Genomic DNA, 14,603 nt, shown 5'->3' with positions numbered 1-14,603 from the left:
AGCCACGTCTGCGTGTGAAGACGGTGGAGAAGGAGGGTCTGGCGGCGAGGTGCTGGCCGATTAACGGCTCCAGCCCATGCCGCCGCGTCCCCGCTCCGCTGCTACAGGCCTACATCCCGCCACCTCCCGGCGGTTGGCGGCACGGACAAGATGGCGAAAGCGTCCATGCTCTTCTCGTTGTTGTGGCCGGAGAGGGCGTGGTGCACACCGGCGATGAGGTCGAGGGCAACATCGGCCAACCATCCATACTCCTTGTCGTTTGCGGCTTCGGCGGGGAGGCCGGCGCGGCGCCTGACCTCCCACTTCCACGCATCCTCGTGCCGCACTTGGCTCCGTCCTGACCTGCTCAACAGCCTGTCCGTACACGCCGCGTGCTCGCGAAGAGAGGACGCAACAGTTTAGAGGCAGTTCGCTGCGCCGCTACCGCGAATCCCTAGGCGTCGGGACTACCTCGTCCAAGCGTGGCACGCCAGGAGGCGGCGGAGCCTTATGGTGGCCGCCTTGTGCAGGGGGCGTGCCCCGGCCAAGCCAACGTGGCGGCGGTGGTGTTTCTGATGGGATGGGGTGGGGAGGGAGACAACTCCTATTTTGTTTTTAACAGTTAGTGCTTTGACCGGTGGCTCCACTTGTCATCGACAATGGCTAGCTGATCTTGTGTGTACAATAAAGTTGCTAGTAAGTTTGGGGTCAATTTGTTCAAACAAAATTTGATACTAGGACCTCCAGTCGCCACGTAGGCTAATACGACGCGCGTGCGCCACCAGTGACCGTCTATGAGCTCCCAGGTCGTATTCAGTGACCGTAAACTTGTATTTCCTGTGTACGATGATCAAAGTGATTTTGGTCAACAAGTTCAAGTACTAATGATGGATTTTACTCATTTCACAGCCAGGTCATCGATCGGTGGGAACATCCCTGGATTGCAATCTTGTCCATCTATTCGATCTAATCTGATGGCTGGTAGGGCTCTCTTCTCATCTCTCGCCCGTCTACTACTAGGGCTGACGTAAACCAAAATTTCACCTCCTTGCATCCACGGATTTTGTTCGGGCCAAATTTCCGTCTCTTGCCCAGCTGAGAAATAGAATTACGGCGTGAAAAAAAATCATATATACATGACAGGCATCTCTAGTGTTATGAAAAAAATCACCGGCTGGTTGTATCGCAAATATTCTAGAGAAGCCTTCCTAGAAATAACCTACCATGTACGATGTTTAATGGTTTTAAAGCCAAATGAGCTAGGTTATAATCGAAATCATCATATAGTTTGTTCCAATGACCCCATATTATGCACATATGTGTATCTTCTGATTGCAAGCAATGTTAGTTTTGGGGGTTTTAATTTTACTTGCACAGAAAATCCATTTTTTATTTTTTAAACGCCAAAAATGTGATGTTTTGTGAAGCACCTACCAAAAAAGCATTTCCAAATTGGACCATCCAAAATTTCAGGAATACTAGACCACATTGTATGTACAAATCACCTGCTGGTTGCATCTCAAAAGATTTATAGGTACCTTTCACCAAAAAGACAAATAGTCGCCGATTCAGCTGGAAGCGGGCGAAATTTGAACTACATGCGCTTGATGGTTCGCTCGGGATTTTTTCAAAAAATCATTTTCAGGCTCACAACTATCTATTTTATCACAGATCTGCAAAGAGTTTCGAAAGATTATAACCCTAGGGAAGAAAGTTCAATCCCGCTGTTTTGGCCACATTTTGAATCGAGCACAATTTATTCAAATAAAATCAAAAAAATGTGAATCCTTCGCACCGCATCATCTTATGTGGCCTAATTTCTAGGAAAAATAACAAACTTGGAGTATCGCAAATATTCTAGAGAAGTCTTCCTAGAAATGACCTACCATGTACGATGTTTAATGGCTTTAAAGCCAAATGAGCTAGGTTAGGATCGAAATCATCGTATAATTTGTTCAAATGACCCCATATTATGCACATGTGTGTATCTTTCTGATTGCAAGCAATGTTAGTATTGGGGGTTTTAATTTTACTTGCATAGAAAATCCATTTTTTATTTTCTGAGCGCCAAAAATGTGTTGTTTTGTGAAGCACCTACCAAAAAAGCATTCCCAAATTGGACCATCAAAAATTTCAGGAATACTAGACCACATAGTATGTACAAATCACCTGCTGGTTGCATCTCAAAAGATTTATAGGTACCTTTCACCAAAAAGACAAATAGTCGCCGATTCAGCTGGAAGCGGGCGAAATTTGAACTACATGCGCTTGATGGTTCGCTCGGGATTTTTTCAAAAAATCATTTTCAGGCTCTAATTCATTTCAGTGGTTATATTATTTTTCTTGTGCCTCTAATTCATTTCAGTGGTTATATTTCTGTGGAGTATGCATCTGAAAGCATTTACTCAATCAAATCTGATATGTGCAGCTTTGGTGTGTTCTTGAGATCCTTATAGGAGAAAAAAAAGGATTATGGTTTCCATCAATATGGAAAATTTTGTAACCTCCTTGGATATGTGAGCATTTTTTGAACTCTTGCATACAACTACAATTATATTATTTTGTAGACTGAAGTAACTTTGTCCTGAAGATGCATCATTTCTACAGTCATGGCAGCTCTGGGAAGGAGGAATATGAATTGAGCTTCTAGAAACATCAATCCCAAGGACATCCATACAACCAAGGCTAGAAGGTACATTAACATCACACTGATTTGAGTAGAGGAGAGTGAGGAGGATCAGAAGTCGCTGCAATGTTAAACAGCGAGAGTGTTGTTCTTCCGGAGCATGATCATCCAGCATACTTCCACCTAATGGTATAAGAGGTATCAGTCCATTCCATATTTTCGAAAACGTCTTATAATATGAAATAAATGGAGTCAATGAATCGGCTAGTGTTGTTGTTTCGTGCAGTAACAATGACGCAACCATTACAGCGGAACCTGACGGCTGTTAGTTGAGGACTTCGTTTCAAACAGAGGCAGACATACCAAGTAACCCACCTGAGAGGCACTCACTGAAGCGGTTGGCATAATTAGCACTTGGGAGTCCTGGTCCATTGATCAATCATTTCAGTAGACGACCTTTTCCTGGCCTCGTCTTGCTTTGCCATTTTATGCAATACCTTGGCGAGCTCCACATCCCTTTCCGAGTCGAAGTACAAAAAGTCGGTGTCTAGCGTGTTTTCCGTGTGATCGAGTCCGCCATGAGTAATGCCGCTCGAGAGGTAGTCGATGGAATGATCCGGATACGCGATCTTACGTGCCGACTCCTGGCCATAATAGCAATGGCCTGTTGAACCAAATTAGCATGAACACAATCTACATTTTAAGATAAAAGTTATACAACGCTTTAAGTAGCTTAGCTTACCCATATCGTACGGTTGTGGCAGAGGGCAACAGAAGGGTGTCTTCGTGTGATCGTGATATGGCGTCCCCCGGAATTCGGCAAAGAAGCTACTATTCCTGAATGTGGATTTGCTGGTCGCCGTGAAATTGACATGGTAGCGTTGTTCAGCCAGCTAAGGCCACGCCACATATGAAATCCAGCTCATATTTCGGTTCAAAAGGATGGCTACGGGCGTATTCCCGCAGCAGCTGTTCGATGGTGCGGCGGAGGAAGCTTTGCTGGTGATGATAGGCTTCCATCTTACTCGCGAGAATTCTCAACGCCGTATTGGACAGCTTTCTTCTCTGAGAAAGTGGCCGTGTTGGATCATCATCGCCGGGGTTTCTTCTTTGAGGATGGTATGTATCTGCGTTAAGGACTCGCGAGAGAGCGTGGTGTTGTTGGCGGTGGCACTCGACATCAGCGACCGGAGCTTGTCCAACTTCGTCGGTGCCAAGGATACGAAAAATGCTGCCACGGAAGACGCTTGCGGGTGCTCGGCGGCGGTGGCGGCAGCCACAAAAGGGTTGGGAGAGCTCCCATCCTGGAGTAAATGGGGCTGGAGCATGACGGAGAGGTCGCACTGCGCGTAGCACAGGTACTTGAGGATCTCGTGTAGTGGCAGCTGCTGGCCAGAGGTGGCGTGGAGGAGGGCGACGAGGCCGTGCAGGGAGCGGGACATTGCTCGGAGGATGGCGACCGTGTCGAGGATGTCGTGCGGCTGGGTGCGGCGGTCGGCTTCCGGGAGCGGGAAGTTGGTGTCGTACCAGACGGCACTGAGAACGATGTTGGACACGGGATCCATGGGCCCGTAGCAGTGACCGGCGAGGAGGACGCCGCGGACATGTTGGCGCGCGGCGTGGCTTGGCAGCATGGCGAGCGCCCTGAGGTAGAAGCCATGGATGGCACCGTAGAGCGACATCTCCAATGACCGGACATATGGGCACGCGTCGGCGTCAGCGGCCTCGAGAGACCGGACGAACAAACAGGGGGAGTATTGCGGAAGCTTCGTCACCGTGCCTGCCGCCGGCGGTGCAGCGTGCGTGGAGTAGGAGGATAGCGTGGAGCCCATGTCTTGAGGACACCGCAGGGACGCGATGTGGTCGCCGGCTCTCTGGACAATGGTGGTGTAGGCGATCCGGCCATCTCCAAGGTCGGTGCAGCTCGTGGTGCCTTCTTCAAGGGTTGGCGACGGCGGCAATGTCTTCATGGCTGAGACGTCGTCTGGGTGGCGGAGCACTTGGAGGACGGTCTTGACGTCGTGGACGGTGAGGTCTTGGTGTCGCAGAACGGGGGCCAGCATCTGGAGACTCTCCGGGGGTAGCCATGCCGTGGCGAGCGAGACGAGTTTGTCTGGCGAAGGGTGCTTCACGTGCGTGGCAGCGAGCCGGAGAGAGTTCCGCGTCCTCCCGGAGCGAGGGTCGGGCGGCGCGGGGCGGGCGGCGTAGAGGTCGTGCTCGACGAGCAGGACGGCCATGGCGAGGTCGGCGCGCGCCCAGACGAGGTACCGCCCGGCCTGCTCCTCGGTGAGCAGCCCGAAGTAGGCGCGCATGAACTGGAGGAGGCACCGGCTGGACCTCGACGCTACATCGTCCCATCTATCCCTTGTCCGCTCGCGGCGGCTGCGACCGGAATTCGCCGGGGTGCTAGGGTTCGTCGTCTCGAAGCCGTCCGGGAGGAGGGAGACGGTGTTGAGGACGATGTTGGTGACGGGGTCGAGGAGGCCGAGGCAGAGGCCGCCGCGGTCGACTAGCTTGGCCGTCTTTACGCCGTCCGCCCGCATGCCCTCGACGGGTAGCCGCCGGAACGCCTCCTGGTAGAGGTCGACGAGGAGGCCTCGGAGGGTCTCGGCCGTGGCGGCTGAGATGCTGCCATCCGCGGCGAGGCCGTCGTCGGTGAAGCAGGAGATCAGCCCCCTGGTAGGGTCGTAGGGCTGCAGGAGAGGCGGCGGCATCGTCATCGTAATGAGTTTTTTCTTTCTGGCGAAATAGAAGGATCGATGATGAGACGATATGGGTTTGTTCTTGCTGGGCCGGGCCTGGGAGGTTATTTATTTATTTATTTATGATACCGACTATCACTATGAAACCGGTAGTCTTAGGTCTCACCCCTTGACATTGGTAGCCGGATTCTTTTCGTTTTCCACGTTGCTACTGGCCTAGCCTGTAGATGGAAAACCGTGCCTGTTCTTGCAGGCGGTTTCATCAATCCATCTTCATTATGTCTACGGTCTTGTTTGGCACTAAAAGTTTTGTAGGGATTAGTGAAGACGATTCCACTAAACTGTAAATTCTTATTTACTGTTAAAAGCATGTTTAGTACTCCCTTCGTCTTAGTAAATCTCAGTTTACTAGTCTTCTCCGTATACCTAGGTCGTCAATTTGATATATATAATTTAAATTATATAATACACAAATTATATTATATTATTAGAAGAAAGAACATCTAAACTTTCTAATGATATAATTTTTATAATATATAATTAATACAAACTTGATCAAATTTTCGATCTAGGGGTACGCGCACGCCTAATAAACTGTGAGAGAAGGAGTATTAAAGTACCGAGCGAATTTAATTTTCGTTTATCCTCACTTTTTTTCCTAAAGCTTGGTAGTATTATTTTCTAATCCTGAGTACTCTACTCTATCTTTTTTTTCCGATAATGGACGCTTTATTACTTGATCAAGTAATTACACCCGACCTCTGCATAACCATAGATGTGTGTCGAGGGTAAGGGTGCACAAATTTTTTTATCTGGCCCAGAACTCTTCGAATTTTATCTCGACGCACTAAATTTTTGGTGTGCTGACAGTATCCATTTCAGTGGTTATATTTCTCACGAGTATGCATCTGAAAGCATTTACTCAATCAAATCTGATATGTGTAGCTTTGGTGTGTTCTTGAGATCCTTATAGGAGAAAAAAAGGCTTATGGTTTCCATCAATATGGAAAATTTTGTAACCTCCTTGGATATGTGAGCTTTTGAACTCTTGCATACAAGTAGGGCTAGACATAAAGCTCGAAACTCGGTGAGCTAAACGAGCGCTAGTTTGCTTGACTCTTTTGAGGTCGGCTTGTTTTCTTAATGCACAAAGTCAAAGATTATTTTTTGCTCGTTAACACTAATGAGCTAAACAATCAAGCTAACGAGTTTCATGAGCTACTCCGCTAGCAACCAAAAGTTCTCAATTATAGTGATATGTCTCAAGATATGTAGCTAATCAAGTTTGACTCAGTATAAAAAACAAGGAAGCCCGTCGTGTGAGTGCATTTTCTATAACAACAATTGGTCTTACTTGTATCTTAATTATATCGTCTTCTCATCTTCTCGAACCACTAGCGGCGTGCCTCTAGGTATCTGATGACTGCATCCCCATGTACCCTTTGCTGGCCTCCCAAACTCCTGATGAAGTCGCCATATTTAATCAACCTACTACTAGCTTAGCACTTTTCCCGCATTTGCTCCTTAATTATTCTTAATGAGGGCTTGTGAGCGCTCGTTAGCGCATAATGAGTCGAGCCAAACTTTACTTTTACCGCGTTAAAATTAACGAGCTTAACGATCATGAATCTTAATGAGCTGAGCCTTAACGAGCCGAGCAGCTCCGTAGTCCAGCCCTACATACAAGTAAATTATTTTGTAGACTCAAGTAACTTTGTCCTGAAGATGCATCATTTCTACAGTCATGGCAGCTCTGGGAAGGAGGAATATGGATTGAGCTTCTAGAAACATCAATCCCAAGGATATCCATACAACCAAGGCTAGAAGGTACATTAACATCGCACTGATTTGAGTAGAGGAGAGTGAAGAGGATCAGAAGTCGCTGCAATGTTAAACAGCGAGAGTGTTGTTCTTCCGGAGCATGATCATCCAGCATACTTCCACCTAATGGTATAAGAGGTATCAGTCCATTCCATATTTTCGAAAACGTCTTATAATATGAAATAGATAGAGTGAATGAATCGGCTACTGTTGTTGTTTCGTGCAGTAACAATGATGTAACCATTACAGCGGAACCTAACGGCTGTTAGTTAAGGACTTCGTTTCAAACAGAGGCAGGCATACAAGTAACCCACCTGAGAGGCACTCACTGAAGCGGTTGGCATAATTAGCAGCTGGGAGTGCTGGTCCATTGATTAATTATTTCAGTAGATGACCTTTTCCTGGTCTTGTCTTGCTTTGCCATTCTATGCAATACCTTGGCGAGCTCCACATCCCTTTCCGAGTCGAAGTACAAAAAGTCGGTGTCTAGCGTGTTTTCCGTGTCATCGAGTCCGCCATGAGTAATGCCGCTCGAGAGGTAGTCGATGGAATGATCCGGATACACGATCTTACGTGCCGACTCCCGGCCATAATAGCAACAGCCTGTTGAACCAAATTAGCATGAACACAATCTACATTTTAAGATAGAAAAGTTATACAACACGCTTTAAGTAGCTTAGCTTACCCATATCGTACGGTTGTGGCAGAGGGCAACAGAAGGGTGTCTTCGCGATCGTGATATATGGCCCCCGGAATTCGGCAAAGAAGAGACTATTCCTGAATGTGGATTTGCTGGTCGCCATGAAATTGACATGATAGCGTTGTTCAGCTAAGGCCACGCCACATATAAAATCCAGCTCATATTTCGGTTCAAAAGGATGGCTACGGGCGTATTCCCGCAGCAGCTGTTCGATGGTGGGGCCGAGGAAGCTTTGCTGGTGATGATAGGCTTCCCTCTTAGTCGCGAGAATTCTCAACGCCGTATTGGACAGCTTTCTTCTCTGAGAAATTGGCCGTTGGATCATCATCGCCGGGGTTTCTTCTTTGAGGATGGTATGTATCTGCGTCAAGGACTCACGAGAGAGCGCGGTGTTGTTGGCGGTGGCACTCGTCATCAGGGACCGGAGCTTGTCCAGCTTCGTCGGTGCCAAGGATGCGAAAAATGCTGCCACGGAAGACGCGGGTGCTCGGCAGCGGTCGCAGCAGCTACAAAAGGGTTGGGAGAGCTCCCATCCTGGAGTAAATGGGGCTGGAGCATGACGGAGAGGTCGCACTGCGCGTAGCACAGGTACTTGAGGATCTCGTGTGTAGTGGCAGCCGCTGGCCAGAGGTGGCGTGGAGGAGGGCGACGAGGCCGTGCAGGGAGCGAGACATTGCTCGGAGGATGGCGACCGTGTCGAGGATGTCGTGCGGCTGGGTTCGGCGGTCGGCTTCCGGGAGCGGGAAGTTGGTGTCGTACCAGACGGCACTGAGAACGATGTTGGACACGGGATCCATGGGCCCGTAGCAGTGACCGGCGAGGAGGACGCCGCGGACGTGTTGGCGCGCGGCGTGGCTTGGCAGAATGGCGAGCGCCCTGAGGTAGAAGCCATGGATGGCACCGTAGAGCGACATCTCCAATGACCGGACATATGGACACACGTCGGCGTCGGCGGCCTCGAGAGACCGGACGAACAAACAGGGGGAGTCCCGCGGAAGGTTTGTCATCGTGCCCGACGGTGCAGCGTCCGTGGAGTAGGAGGATAGCGTGGAGTCCATGTCTTGAGGACGCCGCAGGGACGCGATGTGGTCGCCGGCTCTCTGGACAACGGTGATGTATGCGATCCGTCCATCGCCAAGGTCGGCGCAGCTCGTAGTGCCTTCTTCAAGCGTTGGCGATGGCGGCAAGGTCGTCATGGCGGAGATGTGTTCTTGGTGGCGGAGCACTTGGAGGACGGTCTTGACGTCGTGGACGGTGAGCTTATTCCCGCGGCCTTCCTGTCGCAGAATGGGGGCGAGTATCCCGAGGCGCTCCAGGGGTAGCCATGCCGTGGCGAGGGAGACGAGCTGGTCCGGGCAAGGGTGGTTAACGCGCGTGGCAGCAAGGCGGAGGGAGTTCCGTGTCCTCCCAGAGCGAGGGTCGGGTGGCGCGGGTCTGGCGGCGTAGAGCTCGTGCTCGACGAGCAGGACGGCCATGGCGAGGTCGGCGCGCGCCCAGACGAGATACCGGCAGGCCTGCTCCTCACTGAGCATCCCGAAGTATAAGCGCATGAACTCGAGGAGGCACCGGCTGGACCTCCCCGCTACAGCGTCCCATTCATCCCTTGTGCTCTCGCGGCGGTGCGACGACCACCTGCTGGGGCGGCTGCGACCGGAATTCGCCGGGGTGCTAGGGTTCGTCGTCTCGAAGCCTTCCGGGAGAAGGGAGATGGTATTGAGGACGATATTGGTGACGGGGTCGAGGAGGCCGAGGCAGAGGCCGCCACGATCGACTAGCTTGGCCGTGTCGACGCCCTCCGGCATGTCCTCGACGGGCAGCCGCCGGAACGCCTCCTCGTAGATGTCGACAAGGAGGCCTCGGAGAGTCTCGGCCGTAGCGACTGAGATGTTGTCATTGGCGAGGCCGTCGTCGGTGAAACACGAGATCAGTCCCCTCGTGGGGTCGTAGGGCTGCAGGAGCGGCGGCGGCATCGTCATCGTCATCGGTCGGCAATGAGATTTTTTTCTTACTGGAGAAGTACAAGGATCGATGATGAGACGATATATGGCTTCGTTCTTGCTGGGCCGGGCCTGGGAGGCTAGTTATTTATTTATTTATGAGTTCTTGAGAAGAAAATATTTTCTTTTCAAACCGACATGAAGCCGGTAGTCTTAGGTCTCAGCCCCTTGATTTTGGTAGCCGGATCCTTTTCGTTTTCCACGTTGCTACTGGTAACTTGTAGATGGAAAACCGTGCCTGTTCTTGCCGGTGGTTTCATCAATCCGTCCTGTCTAGTGTCTACGGCCTTGTTTGGCACTAAAACTTTTGTAGGGATTAGTGAAGATGATCCCACTAAACTGTAAATTCTTACAGTATTTATTTCTAAAAGCATGTTTAGTATATTAAAGTACTGAGTGAATTTAATTCCCGTTTATCCTCACTTTTTTTTTTCTAAATCTTAGTAGTATATTTTTCTAATCCTCAATACTCTACTCTATCTTGTGTATCAAGGATGGAGTTTTGTATGAATGGGACAATTCTTATCTGGTTTCAAAGGCGTATAGCATTCCACGGACCAGCACATCTAGCTCCTTCTTAAATGGTTGTGGGATTCTTGTTCTCTGAAAAGCATAAACTTTTATGTTGGTATTTGTTGCACAAAATACAAGGGCTATGTTGCAGGAAAAAACTTCTATTTGCCGGAGTACAGTTGCATTATGTGTGGGGACTTAACAACAGAATTCTTTCATTGCACATTTGCTTAAAGAATGCTTTCAAGCAAGCTTTTTTATGGAGGTATTCATTCTGGCTAACTAGGCAATCTAATTCACTACAATTATCATATTTTTAAAGGAACCAGAGCAAATCTATGTAGATGCAAGAGTCTCGCCTTGCTTCAAAACTAGGAACGTGTTACAGCTTTGACCTAACGGCCTCTATGACTTCGCCAACGGCTTCTCCATTAGGTAGGTTTTACTCGGAGCTAAAAACAAAAGGCTTGTTGGTTTCAAGAGATGGGCGGCGTAGACGTCGTGCTCGATGAGCAGGGCGGCCATCAGGAGGTCGGCGCATGCCCAGATGAGGTACCGCCTGTCCTGCTCCTCCGTGAGCAGCCCAAAGTAGGCGTGCATCAACTCGAGGAGGCACCGGCTGGACCTCCCTGTTACAACGTTGATGTCTACGGGTGCTTCTATTCTTGTAGACAGTGTTGGGCCTCCAAGAGCAGAGGTTTGTAGAACAGCAGCAAGTTTCCCTTAAGTGGATCACCCAAGGTTTATCGAACTCGGGGAGGAAGAGGTCAAAGATATCCCTCTCATGCAACCCCGCAACCACAAAGCAAGAAGTCTCTTGTGTCCCCAACACACCTAATAGGTGCACTAGTTCGGCGAAGAGATAGTGAAATACAGGTGGTATGAATAAGTAGTAGCAACGGCACCGGAAAAGTGCTTTGCCCAGGACAAGTAAACAAGCGTAGTAACGCAGCAGTAGTAACGCAAGTAAAACAAGTAAACAAGCAGACGATAGCGATATTTAGGAACAAGGCCTAGGGATTAGACTTTCACTAGTGGACACTCTCAACATTGATCACATAACGGAATAGATAAATGCATACTCTACACTCTTTTGTTGGATGATGAACACATTGCGTAGGATTACACGAACCCTCAATGCCGGAGTTAACAAGCTCCACAATTCAATGTTCATATTTAAATAACCTTAGAGTGCAAGAAAGATCGACACGACTAAACCAAGTACTAACACAGCATGCACACTGTCACCTTCACGCCACGTAGGAGGAATAGATCATATCAATACAATCATAGCAATAGTTAACTTCATAATCTACAAGAGATCATGATCATAGCATATGCCAAGTACTAACACGGATGCACACACTGTCACCATTACACCGTGCAGGAGGAATAAACTACTTTAATAACATCACTAGAGTAGCACATAGATAAATTGTGATACAAAACACATTGCAATCATAAAGAGATATAAATAAGCACTTCACTACGCCATTCATAACAAGTGAGTAAGTATTCTCGTGAAATATAGCCTAAGAGACCCACACGGTGCACACACTCGTCACCTTTACACACGTGGGACAAGGAGTCTCCGGAGATCACATAAGTAAAACTCACTTGACTAGCATAATGACATCTAGATTACAAGCATCATCATATGAATCTCAATCATGTAAGGCAGCTCATGAGATTATTGTATTGAAGTACATAGGAGAGAGATGAACCACATAGCTACCGGTACAGCCCCGAGCCTCGATGGAGAACTACTCCCTCCTCATGGGAGCAAGCAGCGGTGATGAAGATGGCGGTGGAGATGGCAGCGGTGTCGATGGAGAAGCCTTCCGGGGCACTTCCCCGCTCCGGCAGGGTGCCGGAACGAGACTCCCGTCCCCTGCATCTTGGCTTCGCGATGGCGGCGGCGCTGGAAGGTTTTCCGTATCGTGGTTTTTCGCATCAGGGTTTTCTCGACGGAGGCTTTAAATAGGCGGAAGGGCAGCGTCGGAGGTTCGAAGAGGCGGCGGCACAATAGGCTGGCGCGGCCAGGGCCCAGGCCGCGCCACCCTATCATCTGGGGCCCACAGGGCCCCCCTCTGGCGGCTCTCGGGTGTTCTGGATGCTTCCGGTGAAAATAGGAACCTAGGTCTTGATTTCGTCCGATTCCGAGAATATTTCGTTACTAGGATTTCTGAAACCAAAAACAGCAGAAAACAACAACTGGCACTTCGGCATCTTGTTAATAGGTTAGTTCCAGAAAATGCACGAATATGACATAAAGTGTGCATAAAATATGTAGGTATCATCAATAATATGGCATGGAACATAAGAAATTATCGATACGTCGGAGACGTATCAAGCATCCCCAAGCTTAGTTCTCGCTCGTCCCGAGCAGGTAAAACGATAACAAAGATAATTTCTGAAGTGACATGCCATCATAACCTTGATCATACTATTTGTAAACATATGTAGTGGATGCAGCGATCAAAACAATGGTAATGACATGAGTAAACAAGTGAATCATAAAGCAAAGACTTTTCATGAATAGTACTTCAAGACAAGCATTAATAAGTCTTGCATAAGAGTTAACTCATAAAGCAATAAATCAAAGTAAAGGTATTGAAGCAACACAAAGGAAGATTAAGTTTCAGCGGTTGCTTTCAACTTATAACATGTATATCTCATGGATAATTGTCAACATAGAGTAATATAACAAGTACAATATGCAAGTATGTAGGAATCAATGCACAGTTCACACAAGTGTTTGCTTCTTGAGGTGGAGAGAGATAGGTGAACTGACTCAACATAAAAGTAAAAAGAATGGTCCTTCAAAGAGGAAAGCATTGATTGCTATATTTGTGCTAGAGCTTTTATTTTGAAAACATGAAACAATTTTGTCAACGGTAGTAATAAAGCATATGAGTTATGTAAATTATATCTTACAAGTTGCAAGCCTCATGCATAGTATACTAATAGTGCCCGCACCTTGTCCTAATTAGCTTGGACTACCGGATCTTTGCAATGCACATGTTTTAACCAAGTGTCACAATGGGGTACCTCCATGCCGCCTGTACAAAGGTCTATGGAGAAAGCTCGCATTTTGGATTTCTCGCTTTTGATTATTCTCAACTTAGACATCCATACCGGGACAACATGGACAACAGATAATGGACTCCTCTTTAATGCATAAGAATGTGACAACAATTATTATTCTCATATGAGATTGAGGATATATGTCCAAAACTGAAACTTCCACCATGAATCATGGCTTTAGTTAGCGGCCCAAAGTTCTTCTCTAACAATATGCAATCTCCAACCATGAAGGTGGTAGATCTCTCTTACTTCAGACAAGACGGACATGCATAGCAACTCACATGATATTCAACAAAGAATAGTTGATGGCGTCCCTGTAAACATGGTTATCGCACAACAAGCAACTTAATAAGAGATAAAGTGCATAAGTACATATTCAATACCACAATAGTTTTTAAGCTATTTGTCCCATGAGCTATATATTGCAAAGGTGAATGATGGAATATTAAAGGTAGCACTCAAGCAATTTACTTTGGAATGACGGATAAATACCATGTAGTAGGTAGGTATGGTGGACACAAATGGCATAGTGGTTGGCTCAAGTATTTTGGATGCATGAGAAGTATTCCCTCTCGATACAAGGTTTAGGCTAGCAAGGTTATTTGAAACAAACACAAGGATGAACGGTACAGCAAAACTCACATAAAAGACATATTGTAAACATTATAAGACTCCATACCGTCTTCCTTGTTGTTCAAAACTCAATACTAGATATTATCTAGACTCTAGAGAAACCAAATATGCAAACCAAATTAGCAAGCTCTAAGTATTTCTTCATTAATGGGTGCAAAGTATATGATGCAAGAGCTTAAACATGAGCACAACAATTGCCAAGTATCAAATTATCCAAGACATTTTAGAGTTACTACATGTAGTATTTTCCAATTCCAACCATATAACAATTTAACGAAGCAGTTTTAACCTTCGCCATGAACACTAAAAGATAAAGCGAAGAACACATGTGTTCATATGAACCATGTCGTCGTGGTGAACAGACAGATGCCATAGGATGGCTTAGATTGGGGCCGAATGGACGCTAGAGGATTCGGGGGAGGGTTTGCGATTAGATGGGAAGAACTTCCGGATGCTTTCCTCAAGAACACAACCAAAGGTTGGTAAACAAGAAGAGAGACAAGAGGAAGAACTCTTTACTAGATCGCTAGCTTCATTGATCTCAA

This window comes from Lolium rigidum, chromosome 6 (assembly GCF_022539505.1).
Source record: "Lolium rigidum isolate FL_2022 chromosome 6, APGP_CSIRO_Lrig_0.1, whole genome shotgun sequence".
Classification (NCBI taxonomy): domain Eukaryota; kingdom Viridiplantae; phylum Streptophyta; class Magnoliopsida; order Poales; family Poaceae; genus Lolium; species Lolium rigidum.
Note: the sequence above shows the minus strand (reverse complement) of the source record.